The sequence below is a fragment of the Cupressus sempervirens genome, chromosome 1 (genome assembly GCF_028749045.1).
Source record: "Cupressus sempervirens isolate cs-2001-9-10 chromosome 1, ASM2874904v1, whole genome shotgun sequence".
Classification (NCBI taxonomy): domain Eukaryota; kingdom Viridiplantae; phylum Streptophyta; class Pinopsida; order Cupressales; family Cupressaceae; genus Cupressus; species Cupressus sempervirens.
This window is the reverse complement of record NC_143118.1, coordinates 887,353,723-887,374,271: the sequence shown is the minus strand read 5'-3', so window position 1 is coordinate 887,374,271 and position 20,549 is coordinate 887,353,723. Positions and strand designations below refer to the sequence as shown.

At 34.0% G+C, this 20,549-nt stretch overlaps 1 pseudogene; it reads left to right on the top strand.

The window, feature by feature from the left end:
* Positions 1 to 2,473: 2,473 nt before the first annotated feature.
* The window catches only part of LOC149580680 (pleiotropic drug resistance protein TUR2-like), a 79,779-nt pseudogene continuing 61,703 nt past the window's right edge, over positions 2,474 to 20,549 (top strand).

Here is a 20,549-nt window from a genome sequence, read left to right as displayed (position 1 = left end):
TGTAGGATTGTTAAGTTCATTAATGAACTTTTGATAAAACCTCTAACAAGGTGAATTCCTAGATAGGCATGATTAAATTTCTAGAAAAGTAGTCTTAATATGCTAAGACTATAATTAAAATTGTATCAGTCACTCCTTACAGAGTGGTTTTCTTAGAAGGAAACACCAATGTATGCCTAAACGAAAAATCTTTTTGGTTGCAATGCAAAAGTTATGGTTCTCATCCCCACCACATTTTTTCCCTCTAACCCAAGGTTTTATGTAATACCAAAATCTTTGTGTTATGTGTGTAAATTTTATTTTATGAGTTTTTATTTAATTTCATGCATATGAAATATTAATGATTAAATGCTTATTCTATCGATTAGATCTAGATTATCAAAATAATGCTCTTACAGACTGTCAATTGATTAATGAAAATTGAAATTGTTGCTCAAGTATTCATTCACTCCCCCCCCCCTCTATTTCTATACTTAACCTTTCATACCTATAATTAACAAATACTATATGGAACAATATGGAAAAGTGATAATAAGGAAGGCTTGAATAATGTTTTACACAACTTTGAATTAATGAGGCTCAAGTTCAAGGTTTGATGACTAAACAAAGATTTAACAATTTACACATTTAAGAAAATATTGTCAAGGCTAAGATGTGGGTAATAGCTTGCTCTAACTAGGACTAGGACTATAAAAGACTTATTTGGAACCTAGCATCTCTAGTTTTGCACTACCACAAAACAAAACAAAACAAAACTCAAAACAAACAATAGGGAAACAAAAAAAAAGTGACTAACTATAGCGCAACAAAAACTTTGTACAAGGAAACAATTAACTTTTACATCTAGTAGTGCTTCACATCTTGTCCATTGTAGGACAAAGGAAGTTCACTTCCATCTACACATTTGAGCTTGAAGGAATTTGAGCCAAGAGTCTAACTACTTTCAAATGGACCCTTCCATAGAGATTCAAACTTTATGTAGGCCCCCTTACGTTCTCTTCACTTATCCCATAAAAGTACCTTGTCACCTTCCATAAACTTCCTTGACTTGGCTTTGTGATCTAAGATTTTATTCACCTTAGTGTGATAAAATAAAGATCCATATTCAAGATAAAATAAGGTCAAACTTATAAAAATTGGTATAAATGAATATCAAACAAATAAAAATACACATTAAATCTTGACTGAAATTTATAAATATATAATTATACTAAATCAATCTGTCAAAATGAAATAAGACTAAATTAAAATTATTAAAATATACAAATTTTACCATGACAAATATACATGATCCATACTCATATATTACATTATTATTTATATTATTAAAATACATCTTAACTACAAGTAATTTTCAACAAGCTTGACTGAAAATACAAGACATGAGAATACTAGCTAACATGAAAGTTATATGCAAGTATACTGACAATATATATGTGGTCATACTATATAATAAAGTAAATGGTTCATTGTAAGGATAGCCAAGATTCATCCTATAAGAAACATATTCAAATTCACTTCCCTTTCTATTGTTGATGCTACTAGAATGGATGGAAATCATTTTCAGTTGCTCTATGTTTATGATGTTGAAGGCTTGCAACAACCAAACTTTCCAATGAAACAAAGCTACATGTCAGACACTTAACCAAATTAAAGTTAACTGACAACTTTCTTAGTGGTATTTGGGTAGGCCATAATAAAGTGTTAATGAGAAAATAAATGGTGGGAAAACTACCAAAAGTTCCATGTTAGAATCCATCACACCTATTGGTCAAATATTTGATTTTTGACCAATTATTAAAAATGTTGGCAAATCTTTAATACAAAATACCCACTATGACCTCTTTAATTGATTTTGAAATGTGGATCACAATGTATTTGTATCTTGATCTAGTAAGTATTTTCACACTAAAGCTTGATTATTTTTAAAGATTGTAAGAATGGATAGTTCTCTTCAAAATTTGTAATTTGTCTGGTAAAAATTTTAAAGTAACAAGTGGCGCTAGCACTACAGTATCTCAAATATTACAATGATTTGAGGGAAAAACTGAACTTCATGATAGCATGCATGCCTCCAATCAAACTAGACCCTGAATCCACTAAAACTTGAGTTTTACTAAAAGGTAAGGTAGAAATTATATAGGAAATGAGTGTGAAGTAGAATGTGGATCACAATGTTAGTAATCTTATGTTGTCTTAGAAAGTATTTTGGCATTGAAGCTTAAGTTCTTCTATATTGTTGGAATGGGTAGACCTCCACTTAAACTTATGTGTGCTTGGTAAACCATTTAAGTGATTAGTGATGCTAACATAACACATCCTCCACTATTACATTGGTTGGAAGAAACTGATCTTTGTATTGTCATGTCTATCATAAAAAGATTTCACCAATTGAACTAAACCCCAACCCATCTAAACATAATTTTTAGCTTGAAATTAAAGTATAAATTATATAGGAGGTGAGTGTATCAGAATGACCATTTCTATACCATTAGAGGAGTTTTCAAGATCATTTGGGTCTCAACATAAACACCAAGAAGATGGTGAGGAGGATCTCAAATGTGCCGCTATAGAGAGGCTTTCCACATATGACTACATAAGAACATCCCTTCTCTAAGATTCAGAGGGAGGACATGGTCTTCTCCACCAAATAGATGTCATAGGTATGGAGCTCGGGAAATGAAAAAAACTACTTGAAAGTCTTGTGAAGGCTATGGATTAAGGCAATGGGCCCTTTTTGCATAAACTTCACATAAGGCTTGAAAGGTACTGGTAGTTTCTCCTTTTTAGTTTTCCCATTTTAGATCTTTAGTTTTAGTTTTTTACAATGTAAATTTTGGATGATAAGTTCCAATTTTTATGTAACAATTTTGTTGTTTTTATTCATTCATTATCAATTAATTTTAATTTTAATAGTTTGATAAAGAAGTTCTTGTAATTTCTTAAATCAACAAGAGCTTTGGTCGAGCTCTGGTTCCTGCCTTTTGGGATAGAGAAAATTTAGGCACTTGTTTTTCCAAAAATGAAATTGTATTTGCCAACTTATGGCACAGATCAAGGTGGATTCAATTTTCAAGTTTGTGGATTGAGTCTCTAATGGCTTTAATTTAGGTGTAAAGTCAAAGTTTTATTAAATTCAGTTTGAGTGCATACTCCTTTGATGATATATGTGGGTAGAAGATTTTATCAGAAGAATTTACTAATATCATAAGAATTTACCAATATTATAAATTGATAAAATAAGTTTTGGAACTAAGTGCCCAACCTTTTGGTGGTGAAAGTGAAGCTTGTACACGTGATAGTATCAAAATACCACTATTAATTTATTGACCTTATGCTTGTTAGAATATATAGTTCGTTGATATAACTAGGGGGGTGGGGGGGGTGAATCAGTTATCCAACTATTATCACAATTATCAACATTAAACAAACTTAACCATATAAGAAATATAAACCAAAATCACAACAAGATACACATACACAATAACACTAGATATGTTAACTAGGTAAACCCTTGATCAGAGGGAAAACCCCAGTGGGGATGGTACCCACAAGATGAAGTACTAATATAAATATTCCTTATTAGAGGATGGACCTTGTTAGGAGTCTATGAATACATTCAGTACATATGATTCCCTATTAGGAGATTCCAACCTTGTTAGGAGTTGTGCCAACCTTGTCAAGAGTTGTGGAAGACAGTTGGACCTGCTGCCCAAATAGCTTCAAGGGAAAGACCAATGAACCCACTATCCAAATGATCTCTATATTATTTCTTGCAAAATAATAGAAATGAAATATACTTCCTTCCTCTTCTTCTATCGTGTCAATCATACCTATGCTCCTTTTGATCTTGTAACCAAATCACAACACTCACATCCAATAATCCCTTGGATCACTTACACTCATTAGTAAACACTTTGCTCCTTTTCACACTTCACACTTCAATAGATTTTCCACACACTTACAAATAAGGAAAACACCTTTTCTTTATACCATATCTCCATAATAATTCCTTGAGCCATCCTTGAGGCTTACCAATTAATTATAATAAAATGATTAATTAATTACAATTACAATAGCATTGTAGTCTCACAGTCTATAAAAAACTTCACACATGCAATACTAGGGCTTGCACAATCACTATCGTCATTAGCTAACTTTTCTCTACCATTTTTTGACTACACATCTGCTCATTGTATCTTAGATGTAAGATAGTGAACAAACATCAGGAACTGCTTTCCCAATACTCTATCTCTAAACTGCTCTCTATGAATTAGGTACAAATTTTATATGTCTCTGAATTAGATTTTCACACTCAACCACATCATCAAGAAACAATGTAGAACATGTCCATGACCATGCATCACTAGAAAATCAAACCATTGTTTGTACCATTAAGATCTCTATCTTCTACTCAATTAGTCTTTATAGAAACCATGCTATGTTGACATCAATGATAAACACAGTCACGAATGCAACATTTCAATACTCTCTAATGCTTATAATACTCCCCCAATGTAGTATCATCAACATTCATGCTAACAATCTCCCCTTTTGTCATTTATGGCAACATAGATTAAAAAATATCTAAGTTCCAAGAATACCAAATAGTGTTCGATTGTTGTTGTTGACCAGCATAGGTTGTCCACATGATAAAAATTCTCAATCACAACAGGTGCATACTCCTACTACTTAGACATCAATTGTTTACTTCACACTAAACAATTCATAATACATCAAGTGCATATTCTTGCTTCCTTTCATGAATCTTTCTAAATCTCTCTAAAGAGATATCTCTCCTTCATGCATATTCTCTCCCCCATACTTAGGAATTATTCTCTCCCCCATACCTTAAGAGATGTTTTTCATGCATGCTCTTCCCCATTTACATCAATGTCAAAGGCCTTAATCTCAATGTTACAACATACCAATTGCTAATATGTTGCACCAAGTCTTCAATCAGCTCGAGTGTCCAAAGACACTATTCAATACCAAATACCAAGAGTCCTTAGTGACTCAGATCATCATAGATACTCCCCCATACGAGAAGCATAAACATTTAGTCCAAGCTAATAATAGTGCGATGTACCACTAGACTGATGGACTCTCTGCATCATCTACTAAGAAGTAGGTAGGGGCATAACCCCAAGCATGTCTATCAAGTACTAAAATGTATCTTTAGGCAAAGGCTTCGTAAATATATTTTCAATCTAATCTTTAGTACTCACATACTCTAATCTGATCTTCTTTTTTGGTGCTTTCTCTCTCAATATGTGATACTTAATAGATATATGCTTAGTCTTAGAATGCAATACATGATTCGTAGACATACCCACTATACATGTGTTATCAAAGTAAATGATAATAGGTTCTTTAAACTCAATTTTGATATCCTTTTGCATCTGCTTCATCCACATAAATTGATAATAGTTATTTTTTTTTGCAACATACTCTACCTCAGCAACACTCTATGAGATACAATTTTGCTTCTTTCTTAACCAAGAAACTAATCTTCCTCCAAGAAAGAATGCTCCACCACTAGTGTTCTTTCTATCATCCACACTACCTACCTAATCTACATCAGTATATGCACATAAAGTGAAATCATTTGATCTATCATACCAAAGTTTGTAGTCATATGTTTCTTTTCAAATATCTAAATATCCTCCTCACTGCTACAAAATGATACTCCTTAGGATCAAATTAAAATCTAGCTACAATCCCAACTGTATTTTCTATATCTGGTCTAGTGTGAGTTAGATACTGCAAACTTGCAATCATGGATCTATACTTCTTCTTCTCAATAGGTTTACAACTTTCCAAAAAAAACCTTTTTCAAGAAATCATTCAAGTACTTAGCTTGTGAAATAAAAATACCATCACTCTTCTACACAATTTGCAATCCTAGAAAAAACTTCATTTCTCCTATCATGCTCATTTCAAACTCATTCTTCATTTCTTTAGCAAACTTATCACTTGCTTCATCATTACCTCCAAAAATGATGTCATAAAAAAATATTACAATAATCAACAAACCATTCTCAACCTCTTTCAAATCCAAGTTACTATCTGCCATACCTAGGTGCTTTCTTCATACCATATAGAGCTTTCTTAAGTCTTCATACCATGTCTTTTTCTTTTGATAAAGGAAAATCTTTAGGCTACTCAATATATACCTCTTCTTCAAGTTCTCCATTCAAAAAGGTTGATTTAACACCCATCTGATAAACCTTGAACTTCTTATTTGTTGCATAAGCCAAGAACATCCATACTACTTCCATTCTGGCCATAGATGCATATGTCTTTTCATAGTCTATGTTTGCTTGCTATGAATATCCCTTGCATATAAGTCTAGCCTTGTTCCTCACAACTATTCATTGCTCATTCATCTTGTTTTTGAATACCCATTTGGTTCCTATTGCATTCTTGTCTTTAGGTCTAGGAACTAACTCCCATGTTTTATTCTTCACAATCTGACCTAATTCTTCATTACTTGAATCCAATGATCATCGTTACATGGTTTATTTGTTCTCTTAGGTTAAACTTAAAATATGAAACATATCTCCTTGTTTACTTTGTTTCTTGTCGTCACACCTTTTTGTTTGCTTCTAATTATCTACTCGGGAGGATGATTTTTTGTTAGATTTCTACTAGGGGTAGGAGTTGACATCTCAACTCTTATCTCTTCTCTAGGTTCAGATATTTCCTCTCTTCTTTGTTCAATAGTTAGTACATCATTCTGCAAATAATTGTTAGTCTTAAAGAAAACTTCATCATTATGTTTAACAATTCTAGAATTATCTTCTTCTTCATCTAAATTATAACCTATCATCTTTTCCTTAGTTCCAAAATTTTTGTCAATCTTTACATTTGCACATTCAACTATTATCTTAGTTCTATAGTTAAAACATTTATATGCCTTGGTTTTCAATAAATAACCAAGAAATATACATTCATCACTTCTTGGATCAAACTTACCAATATCATCATCTTTCTTAATATAACATTTGCTCCCAAATATTCTAAAATACTTAACTGATGCTGAATGACCAAACCATAGTTCATAAGGTGTCTTATTCATACCTTTATCTTAACACCCGATTCATTCTCAACTCTATTCTTACATATCTTAAACTTCTCAAAATCTTCAGATTTATCTTTAAGAAATGCTACCCACATCATTCTAGTGAAATCAACAACAAAAATCATAAAGTACCTTTCACCATAGAATCCTCTTGTTCTAGAGGGACCACTCAGATCTGTGTGAGTGATCTCTAGCTTATTTGTGGTAGTGTACTTATTTCTAGGAAATGATACTTTCTTATATTTAGCCAAAATACATTCTTTGCACACAACAATTGTAGGCTTTATAATCTTAGGCAATTCTTTGACTACAAAAGTGATACTAACCTTCACAATATTATCAAAGTTTATGTGATAGAATATTCTATGCCACAACCAACTGTTGTCCACTTTAGCTACCAAACATGTCATTTCAATGGAATTCAACTGAAATACATTACCTCTAGATCTAGTGCCTATTTCAATCAGCTTACCATCTATGTCTTTGATAATGCAAGTCTTCTCAGTGAACTATAATTGATAACCATTATCCACTAACTATCCAACACTCAACAAGTTATGCTTCAATCCATAAAATAAAATAAAAACATCATCAGTATTATTTTACCATCAAGAGTAATAGATCCAATTCCTGTTATATGACAGGCTGCATTATTACCAACTCTAACAATACGTCCATCATGATTCTTGAACTGCACAAACTTATTCATATCACTAGTCAAGTAATGTGAACAACCATTGTCTATTATCCAATCACATTTCTCTTCCACTTGGGAAATTAGAGCTCTTTCTTCTCTAATTTCTCTAGCAAGATTGTCTTCCTTGATAGCCACAAATCCTAATTCATCATCACTTTCACTTTGACCTTTTTCATTAGATTCTTCATCTTCACTTGCATACAAATAGTTTCTATCTCTATCCCTTCTAGGCTTAAACTTTCCCTTGTATTTTTTTCTCTCTTTTATGATATTTAGATGCATAATGACCAAATTCATCACAAGTCCAACATTTAGATATTTTCTTACCATCTTTCTCTCTTCTCACAAGGAGGGCTATTCCTTCCTCAATCTTCTTTTTTTTCATCAGATCTAATGCTACCAGTGAAATCTCCACATGTGCTTGCACTCCTTATTAGATTAGGTCAAATGTTTAGGGCAACTCTTGCTATATCTCCATACTATCTCAGATCTACTTCTACGAATTCTAATATTCCAAGCAACATTTCCTTTGTGAAATTCTTAGTGCAAGACATTACTAGATGAATCATCTGAGCTACTTGCTTGAATGGTGGTGTCAAACTTTTCAAAAAAAATCCATATTACTTCATCTTATTCATTGGTTCCACCATGAGACTAAATTCCTGCAACAATTTCTGATATTCTACTAATATAACTTCTTACAGATTCATCTTCCATCATCTTAGCATCTTGAAATGCACATATCCAATTTTGTAATCTCATTCTCTTTGCATCTGTATCACCTTCAAAAGTAGATTCTAATGCTTTCCAAAAATTATAAGATGTTTCAAGTGACTTTATCTAATTGTATTCATTCTCTAGAAGAGCTGATAGTAGAGCATCTCTTGATCTCATGTTACACATGAATAAATCTCTCTCATCTTCACAACATCCTTCAAGCTTTTCTTCTTCAAAAATTTTCTTCTTACTCTTTGAAAAAGATCCAATATCCCAGAGCCATGTATAATAGATGAGTCTTCATCCTCTCCTTCCAATTGTCATAATTGGCCCCATCAAATCTAGGACTATCCTTTTTGAAAAGATTCACCATTGATCTCCCAAAGTTGTTAAGCTTATCCATCAAGGACTTAATGCTTTGATACCAATTATTAGAATATATAGTCTGCTGATATAACTAAGAGGGCAGGGGGGTGAATCAATTATCCAACTATTATCACAATTATCAGCCTTAAAAAAACTTAACCATATGAGAAATATAAATTGAAACCACAACAAGATACTAATACATAATAACACCAAATATGCTAACTAGGGAAACCTTTGATCAGGGGGAAAACCCTAGTGGGGATGGTACCCACAAGATAATGTACTAACATAAATATTCCTTGTCAGAGGATGGACCTTGTTAGGAGTCTATGAATACATTTAGTACATATGAGTCCCTATTAGGAGACTTTGAATACATGTTAGGAGATTCCAACCCTGTTAGGAGTTGTGGAAGATAGCTAGACCCACTACCCAAATAGCTTTAAGGGCAAGATCAATGAACACACTATCCAAATGATCTATGTATTATTCCTTATAGAATGATAGAAATGAAATGTACTTCCTTCCTCTTCTTCTTTCCTACCAACCAGACCTATGATCCTTCTGATCTTGTAACCATATCACAACACTCACATCCAATAATCCCTTGAATCACTTACATGCATTAGTAAGCACTCTGTTCCTTTTCATACTTCACACTTCAATAGAATTTCCACACACTTGCAAAAAAAAACATCTATTCTTTATACCATATCTTCATAATAATTCCTTGAGTTAGCCTTGAGGCTTTACCAATTAATTATAATAAGATAATTAGTTAATTACAATTAAAATAGCATTGTCAGCTCACAGTCTATACAAAACTTCATATTGTGATACTAGGGCTTGCACACTCACTGACATCATCAACTGACTCTCCTCTGCCACTATCTAACTTCATATCTCCTCATGACATCTTAGATGTAAGAGAGAAAACAAACATTAGGAATTGCATTCCCAATACTCTATCTTTGAACTGCTCTCTATAAATCACATATAACTTCCATACATCTTTGACTTAGATTTTGTGCACTCAACCATGTCATCAGGACACAGTGTAGAACATGTCCATGACTGCGCATCACCAGATAAATCAAATCATTGTTCATACCATTAAGATCTATGTCTGCTACTCAGCCAGTCTTTATAGAAATCATGCTATGTTGACATAAATGACAAACACAGTCATGAATGCAACATGTCAATACTCTCCAATGCTTAGAATACTCCCCCAATGTAGTATCATTAGCATTCATGCTAACAATGCTTTACCATAGAAAACTCCTACGAATTTATTCTTTAAGGTGATGGTTTAATTTTATTATTAAAATATTTTTCCATGTATAATAAAATAACTTATCATCTTAAGTACATTGTCTTTTACAAGAATAAAGTCTAAATAATTTCTTATCTGGTTATCATCTTCTTAGAGGAAATTGATAATTTAGAATTATAATATAATAAATAATAATAAATAGTCTAAGTTAAGAAAAAAATTGTAAGGTTTTGTTGAGTTGTCATTTTGCACAATGTTGAATGGTAGGGATCCTTATGAATCCCTCTCTTGAAAAGTTGATCGAGGATCAACTCCAAGCTTCTGGACGATCTTGCAACCTATTGAAATTTTCTCAATTAAAGATAAATGTGTATGTTCATAAGGAGGCCTTTGTTGGTTCTGAACAATTTTAGATAATCTGTTTGATCTATTGTTGTTTGAAAAAGTAACCATGAAAGAGATATGTTTTTGGTATTTTCTATTTTTATAATGAATACAATTTATCGATGCAACTATATGAATTCATATTATACCAAGTGTTAGAAAAAAAATAACAAAGATAAGGTAATGAGAGTTTAAAGAAAATAAATGAAATAAAAATTCCTACAAGACATAAACCACAGTAACAACATGTTTGTTAATTAAATTTTCAAAAGGATTGGGTAGGAAACCAATGAAATTAGGAGCAACACTTCCTCAACTCCACTGATGCAATCATTGATGGGAACTTAATATAGAATGAGATATATTTCACGTTTCATCAAATCACAAGGCCATAGAAAGTGTAATCATGTGAGACAAGATGATATGCAAGAACAAAGATGATGCTTTTTCCAATTTGTTACATCAATAGAATTCATTAACATGAGGCAAACACAAAAACTAAAAGATCACACAATCATAACAACACAATAAAACCATTTTCTCCATTATTATTTATGAACACACATTCAAAAAAATAGCATACTCTAGACAGAATAACTATACTCAAAATGTGAGCACTAATAGCATATATTATTGCATCAAAATAATAGCCTGGAGTACATATTACATCCATGTATTTATAAGAAATCATCTCCTCCTTTTGTGTTACGAGTGATAGCTTTGAAAATGAAAACTTATGCTAAAAACTACTAAACGAATTCTAATTATATAAAAACTAACTCTCTAAATGGTGCTAAGTATGTCTCTACCATTGTTTATATCAATTAATGGGTGCATGAGCCTTTACAATACACAAAAGAAAATAATAATGAGAAGATAAGAAGAATGTAGTTGTAAGATGATATGGAAGTCTGTAGAAGCTCTAAAAATGGAAGCTCATCCTTCTCTAGGTGTTTCTAGGAGAAAAACAACTGTCAAAATGTGTTTTCAGCACATGAAATGTTCTAAAATAGGAACTATCAATTAAATGTCAGTGTACTTCTTCTTACTCAAAATTGTCAGCCCACCTTTGTGGAAAGTGCATCTTCACACCTTGGTGACAGCTTCCAAAAATCCAAAATTTTCCTGATCGTCAAAACTTGATTTCTAGCATTTGGGTTTTTTTCCCTCTTTACACCAAAATGATGCTTGGATGTTTATTCTTAAGCTTCTCTATCATCTCAGCCATGAGGATAGCTTCCACTAGATCTAAAGCTAGTAATTGTTGACTTCTATCCTTGTCTCTACAAAATCTTCAAGTTTAGTATCCAATTCCAATAATGCTTCTTCAATTTTGAAGGCTTGTCTAATGTCATCTTCTGATGAAGCTTCTTCACAAGTTCCTCAAAAATTTTGAACTATTGATTGCACTAAAAAAAGCTTGGTCTTTGAATCATCCTCAAAAATTTCAAGACAAGTGGTCTTATAATACCTCTCCACATCCAAAAATTTCTCTTGAGCCTTATCTTTAATCCACTAGATCTCTTCATGCAATCCCTCCATAACTTTATTACATATAGATATTTTCTCTACCCAATCATTAAGCTTATCTAACTTGGTTGCATCATATACCTCCATTAGCATTCAATACCTTTGAACTTTTATTGATTTTAATGCTTGTAAGTCCTTAGCTAGCTATGTACTTCATCAATCATCCGAAAATCTTAGTTTACTATAGAAATCAACTTGTCAACACTTGATTGGATGTGGTGCATCAAGCTCAAATTTCCCTGTATGATCTACACTCCTTTCTCTTCAAATATGTCATGCCATTGCTAACATGCTTCCAAAAATGGATCCAATAGTGTTATTATTCCCGTTCTTCCTAATGTCCCTATAGAATGATCTCTAGATTCTCTAGGTCAATGGGGCCCACAACTTTGATCAAGTATCCTCTTAATAGCTTGTTCTACTTTCACAACATTATCAGTTTTGATTCATCTTGGTCCATGTGCCTAAACATTTCTTTCATGCTCGTAGTGATCATTACTTTGGTTGTATCCACCATGGGCCTTCCCAACATGACCTCCTTAATTTGATAATCTTTAGGAGTCATTTCTTCAATATCGGCATGAGGAAGAGGAATGGAAATATGTACAAGAAAGTCATGATCTTGGATCTTCATTATGAAGGCCAGTATCCTCACATCACCCTTAGGTGGCTCATGCCTCTTCACTTCTTTGATCAATTCCTTTATTCCTTCCTCAGCTATCAGGTCCAGCTACCTCATCTGATGAAATATAACCTCCCTCTTCATCCATGTTGGTGTAGTACCCATGGGTGACATGTACTTGGCTGAAGAGGTTGGTTCTTGAGTGGGCTCTTTTCCCTTATCACTCCTTTTTGGAGTCTTCTCATGTTGAAGATCTTCAGTGGGATTCTCTATCTCTTTTTGGACTAAGGTCCTAGCCTCCATATCTTGAGTTTGTTGAGATTCTTCTAGTATTTGTCCTTACTCAAATACTTCACCAACATGCTACTATTGGAACTCCCCTTCCTTGGTTATTTTTTCTTCTACCCCTTCTTGAGTGCTCAGAGGAAGTGGAGTTACTGACCCTTTATCCAAAATTGCCAAATCCTAAGATGGTAGTGGTGGAATGCCCAAAAGTCCTGCAAGTAGTGGTGGCAATTTATTTCAATCCTCTCCTAAGGGTTCACTCATGGGGCTATCTTTGATCTTTTCACCTACCATCTCAGTTCCTAGTGGCATAAATTTGAAGTTAGAAAGGTTGAAGACATCAATTCCTTCACCTTCCATCTCTGTTATATACTTATGTTGTTTATCTTTTGAAGTTAACACTTGGATAGGCTCTCTTTGAGCAAATGGAGGTGAAATTTTGGATCTTCTTCTCCTCTCTTCCTCTATAGATTTAGTTGAGTGGGTTCCTTGGCTTAAGAAGTAAAATTCTATTTGTTACTCTTCTTCTTCATCCTCGGCTTCTAGGATGGTCTTAGGAACCTATGGGGATGGAGTATTTTTCTCCTTAGTCTCCTCCTCTATCTTACCACCACATTTTTTTCCATTATTTCTTTCTTCATAGTAGAGGGGGAGGCTTCTTCCTTTTCATTTATCATTGGTAGAACACTCTACTCCTCTACTTGTTCCTCGTCCTATTGTTCTAGTTGTGCCTTCTCTGAAGGCTCTTGTGCTTGAGGCTTAGCTTGTGCATGTTTAGGTTGTACCTGTTGTGGAGTATCTTGAGCTTGAGCTTCTTGTCTCTTTTCCCTTGGAGGTACCCTCTTCCTCTTCTTGCCCTAATTATATTTTAGTTACTCAACCTCTCGCTTATGCTAATGAACTATTTTTGGCCTTATTGAGGACTGAGCAAGGTAGGTTGGCATAGTGACCTTCACAACTTTGTGTTTTATTGGCCTATCTTTAGCTTATAGGGGTATGTCTTTAGGAACAAGATCCATTCTAAATGGCTTCTTGATCCATTTCTTTTTCATTTCAACAACTTTCCTAGCCCAATGAGTTATGTCATCATTATCATATTAGCCTATCTTAGCATTCATAATCATTCGGTCATACATTTTATCTCTATTGTATAAAGGATCCATTACTTCTTTTGGATCCTTTTCTACAGCCTTCAAAGGAACCTTCATCTTTAGCACATTCTCTGCAAAGTATAGACTCATCCTACAATAATCCCTTATTCGAACATCATAGTCATCTAATGCATTTATCCAATAATATTCCAAAAAATCAACATGTATAAATTGTTTCCTTACCAAATTTTGCACCATCCTAATGTTGTCGAAGAAAGGGCGAGGGGAGTTATATTCTTCCAAGGGACATTGATCCCACTGAGAATCAAACATGGTAATATCTTCCTTCTACTTCACCTCAAAGGTACCAATTGTGATGGGCCATACCCATGTCTTCTTACATTGTTTTCTCACTCTATCATATGCAGAAGTCAGTTTTTGCTCAATCTTCAAGAGTATGAGCCAATCTGATGGGTATCTTGGGGGCTTCTTATTACATTCAAGAGTGAACGTTTTGAATTGAATGTAGTAGATGCCTATTTTTGTAATCTTGGCTACTACATCTACTAACATTCTCTTTATGTAGTCTCCTTCTATGAACCTAATGATTGCAAAAATAAACCCATCATTCACCACTCTATATTCCACACTTTATGATGGGAGCTTCTTCTTTACCAATTGTGGGTATCCCACATAGGGCCAAGCATTTTCATCCTATGTGCTTCCCTTTTTGTAAAGGCCTGGATAATCTTTGGTTCTTTCCAGTAGTAAGTACACCATATATGATGCCATATGGAAGCATGGGTTTGCTTTAGCGACTACTAGTTGCTCATCCAAGTTGTCACTTAGGATGGTAGCCCAATCAATTGGCATCTTTGTTGTTCTAATGGTTTCAATAAAATGGACCATCTACATCTGAAGGTGACCTACTACTGGAAGGCCCATGACTCTTCTCAAAAGTATAATTGCATATCCAATATCATCCTTCATGTATCCCCTTGTCATATCAATTTTCCCCACTTGGCAGCCCACTAGTGTTCTGTCAATCAGAAAAGAGGATTGAGCTTTTTCCTTTGCCTCTTTCTCATTTTCTCTATACCATCTCTCTAATCCATCATATGAGATTTGAAATTATTTATCCACTCTTGGGAGGTGAAACACCTTTTCTATGTTCTGAGGTCATAGGTCGAAGACTATTTCTCTAGTTATACTTTTGACAACCTTCTTTTTAGTCACATAGTGATCTCCAAGGGTCACTATCAATTCTAAGGATTGGATTAACATTAGGTGAGATGTTGTATTCAAAAGCCATTTTCTTTGCCATTAACAATGAGAAGGATGTCATCTTATCTGCATGAAAAGGACATACATAACTCAAAATGTAAAAACTGACCTAAAATGGACTCTAGATTAACTCCCAAATAGGTAAAAACTATTCAAAACACATGATAAAGAACTTCCCCCCTCAAGATTCCCTATTATGCACTTCAATGCACCTAGTGCACCCTTATAGGTGCACTAGTGCACTAAATTTAGCCTTTAAATGGCTCTTTACACAGTTGCACACCTACAAACCTACGCACCTTAGTGAGGTGTGTAGTTGTGGGTGTACAATGCTAATTGGGGGAGAAGGTCTATGTTTTTCTTGATTTCCCTTGTGGTCATGGAGGTGCACACATGAGCACATCATGGAGGTGTGTATGTGTGTACCTTCATAAGGCTCCTCATGGAGGTGTGCATGTGCACACCTTCATAAGTCTTAGGAGCTAAGTTTTTTGTTTGTCTTTATTCGTAAGGTTTTTGATCTTAGGTTTATGTGAAGGTGCTCATATGCACACCTAATGGAGGTGCAATGTGTGCTCCTCTATCAAAGATGTCTAACGTTTTTGTTGTGTTGTGTAGGAAGTGGAGAGAGAGGAAGCACAATTACGCACAAGAGACAAGTGTGAAGGTGTGGAACTCAAGGAAGTGAGGGAGAAAGTGAGAAAATGGGAAAGTGGGTCAGGTCTTATATAGACCCAAACCTAGGGTGCACCTTTGCAAGTGATACCTTAGAAGGTGTGCAACCTCTGAGGGTCATTGCCAAAGTGGGGGTGTAGTACGCAATTGGACAAGTGTGCTAGTGCACACTTCAAAAACATGTAAGTACAAAAATATTAGTTTTCCATTTTTTCAACTGCTTAAACCTACTTAGTCAGTGATTAGGGTATGACCTAGACTCTTGGGAGGGTGAAAAAAGACTAGGGCTCTAGACTAGGAGTCCAGTATAGAAATTTCAAAACTAGGGGATCCCCCATTTTCTACGAAAATGGGGTGTGCATTGTGAAACTACAACAAATAGCCCCACAACAAGCACTCTTCCAACTTGTGTCAAGTGACAACTAAATTCTTAATAGTTCAAGTAGCTTTGAAGTCCCTTGATAGTCAAAATTAAGAATCTTGAATCTTCAAGCTCAATGTGTGCTCAGTGTATTCATTTCCTTTTATATATGAAGGTGTAGTCTTTCATGAGTATCTAGCAACTTGGAGAAAATCTTTCACTACATAGGTCCATTCATTAGGAGTCCTTGTAAAGCTTGCTTTTTAACCACTATTTGACTAGATGGGAGAATCCATTTTGAGGGCTCTTTGTGAGTTATCAATTCATTTTTTTTGAGTATTTGGTAATCCCTTTTAATTTTCTTCATGGAGCTCACATGTTTCCACTTGATTCTTCTTTGAAGAAATTTTGCATAGGATTGCTATTTGGGAGTGCATATCCTTTTATCTGATTACCTTTTAGAAAGGTTTGGAATCTTTATATTTGAACACCTTTTGTATTTCATTTTTCTTTCTTCTATACCTTGACCATGCTTAGACTATGTAGGCATGGAATTGGTGTTGTTTTTCGGTCCCATTCTTTAGTTGATAGCTCTTGTGTTCCTCTTTTAATGAACTTTTTTGGAAAAGTCCCATGCCAAATAGGGATCTTGGCAATTCCTTGAAGAAACCCTTTGTTTGAACCAACAATTTCTGAATTTCTCCTTCTTACTCTCAACCTAGATTCAAAAATCACTTTTATAGTCAATTTTTAAGTTTGTAAAGTGTTAAGAGCTATCAATCTATGATTCCAATATTAAAACTAAAAATCCTTTACAACTACCAGTAACACTTGTTTTCAGTTCATACAAGAAAATAAATCATTCAAATGCTTTGAAAAAAATATACCTCTTCCCTAAAGTCAAAAAAATGGAGTGATTTATTAAATGCATCAAGAAAAGGCCTTGATTGCAAACAACTCCCAGACTAACTAGAAAAGACAGATACAACTTGAAAGCAAACATACGGCTGAAAGCAAAGACACTTGCAAAAAATAAACACATAGCTGAAATTAAACACACATGCATAAAATAATTTTTTATTTTATGTTGAAATGTTTCCCACTTTTAGGCCTCGAAATAATGTTTTTGAAATTGGACATTGAGTAGCAATGGGACCAATTCCCCTTGTACCGAACTTAGGCTAAAAGTATTTTCTCCCAAAATCTCTGCAATCTGATAAGGATCAATCCACAAGCATTGAAACTTGGTGTGACTACCTGGCTTTTCTTTTTCCTTGTCCCACAGAAGAACAAGGTCAAATATTCTAAAATATTTGATAGTGGCTCATTTTTCAAACCAACATTTTATGACACCCTAATGTTTCACAATATGCTCTAAAGAAGTTGTCCTTTTCTCATCCAATACCCAAGGGATTCGTCAATCTGATCTGAACTCTATCAGCATCCTTAGTATAACCTCTCATGAATTTCAAAACTGGGATCCTAAGATTAAGTGGGAATATTGGTTCATCTTCATAGATGAGTAGATGTAAAGATGTTCCCAAATAATTTTTGATCTTGACTCTATCTATCCATAATGCATATTTCAGCTAAGTGTGCCAATCTTTTCGGTTCTCCTTTAGCAAGCACGTTATCACTATAATCAAGTTCTTATTGGTGGACTCAGCCACACCATTCCCTTGGGGATAGTAATTAGATGCGAACTTTTTTATAACCTGATTATCTAATGCCCATTGAGTAAGGAAGATTGATGTGAAATATGACCCATTATTGTATACCAAGAAGAATGGCATTCAAAATCTAGCAACAATATGCTCCTCCAGAAATTAGTAACCACTTTTGCTATGCAATTTTGAATTTTTTTAGCTTCTTTCTAGTGTGTGTAATAGTCTATAGTTGCAAGGACAATCATATATCATGTAGATGATGGTGGGTTTACTGGTCCAATAAAGTTCAGCCCCCACTTAGCAAAAAGGTTGTCTCAAATATGGGTTGAAGTGACATAGTTGGATTTCTCTCTCTATTGGTACTTGTCTAAAAAATGTGGCAAGAACATACATGTTCAAATGTATCCTTGAAGATTCTAGGCTAGAGGTAACCTAGTCTCAAAATGATATGGGTCATAGCCTCTGTTGATCCATGTCTTGTTTCATACTTATCATGATATTGTTCCAACACCTCCTTCACTTCTTCGCATCCCAAAAACTTCAAATAAATTCCCTCGTAGTTTCTTTTATAAAGTTTCCTATCTTGAAGCACTAGGATTCACATTTCATCTTATGTCCTCTGCATTGATAACTATTCATCCTGTTAGGGTATTGATTCTACAAAAGATAGTAGACAATATCTTAATACTAAACATTCATGATTATTCCTTGATCAATATCTACTTGAGACATTGTGATATTTTTTTCATGGTCAATGTTGATTTCATCATCAAATATAATTTCATTTCCAGTATCAATCTCATTATCAGCTATCATATTGGCCAGTCCTTGTCCTCTCACCAGCTTCATTGGTTGAATTTCCAAATCAAACTCTTGTAATAAAGCCATCCATTTTCCTCGTCTTTCACCTGACTAATTTTTCATTAGTAATTATTTGACTACAGGATCTAGCACAATATCATATACCTTACTCCTGAGTATGTAATGGTAAAATTTCTTAATTGCCTTTATCAAGGAAAAAAATTATTTTTCAAGATTGGAGTAGTTCAATTCAGCATTCTTTAGCAGACAACACATGAATGTGATGGGTCTCTCATCTACTTTATCTTTCTTCTATGTAAGAATCCTAGCACATGAATGTTCTAAAGAAAACAAATAGATTTTGAAGGGCAACTCATAATCTGGACTTACAAGTACTAGAACCATAGAGATAACTACTTTGATGTCTTGGAAAGATTTATTTATTCCAGGAACCCATTCAGTTTTTGCTCCCTTTTTCAGTAAGTTATTGAGCAGGTGTACTATCTTAGAAAATCCACCAATGAACTTGTGTACAAAATTAATCTTTCTAAAGAAAGATTTGAGCTCCTTGCGACTATGAGGAGGTGACAACTTTAGAATAGCTTCTACACTTTTAAGATCAATGGATATCTTAGCTTTAGAAATAACATGCCCCAAAATTTTTCCTTTGGTAACCCAAATGAACACTTCTTAGGATTAAAAGATATGCCATATCTTTGACATATGTTGAAAACTTGTCTTAAATCAACAATATGGCTACTTCGATCTTTTGAAAAAATGGTTAGGTCATCCATATAGATAACTATACATTTATTGATCAGCCCTTTGAATTATTTTTTCATGGCCCTTTGAAAGGTACTCATGCATTGATCAATCCAAATGGCATTCTTCTATGTGCAAAAGTTCCCCATTTTTTTTTTAATGCAATCTTTAACCTATCTTTCTCATTGACCATCACATGGTTGTATCATGAATATCTATCTAGAAAAGACATAATTTTAGACCCATTCATAATTTGCAATACTTCATCAAGTGAGGGCAAAGGGTAGTTATCCTTCTCGGAGGCTAGGTTCAAATTGTGAAAATCCACACAAAGGAAAATTTCTCGAGTATTTTTCCTTACTGGAACCAAGTTAGCAACCCATGTCAAATATCAAATTTGAAAGATAATTTTAGCATCAAGAAACTTCAAGACCTCTTTCATTATTAGTGGTTCAATAATGGGATTCATCAGTCTCTATTTTTGACAAAAAGGTTTGCCATCAGGCTTCAATAGAATGTCATGAGTGATGATTGCAGGGTCATATGTTTTGAGTTCTTTGTAACTCCATGCTATGATATCTTTGTATCTCGTAAGAAATTGAAGCATATTTTCTCATTCTTGAGGGTTACATGCCTTTCCAATTTTCACCATCTTAGGATCTTCTTCCATACATAGATTATATGAATCACTACCATCTGCTTAGGAATAGTATTAGACTTCAAATTTGTAATCCTATCTTCATCCTCTAGCTCATCATCCTCAGGTTTATCATTGAGAGTATCATCAATCTCTTGTCCTTTGGAAAGACCGTTGAACATAATGAGCTCAAAAATGTGTTGGTCATTCTAGAAGACTTGGAAGTTAGTAATGTTATCCAGAATAGACAAGGCATAAACTAATTTAACTAAAAGCCTTCTCTTTTTGTTCTTTCAATGGGTTGCAA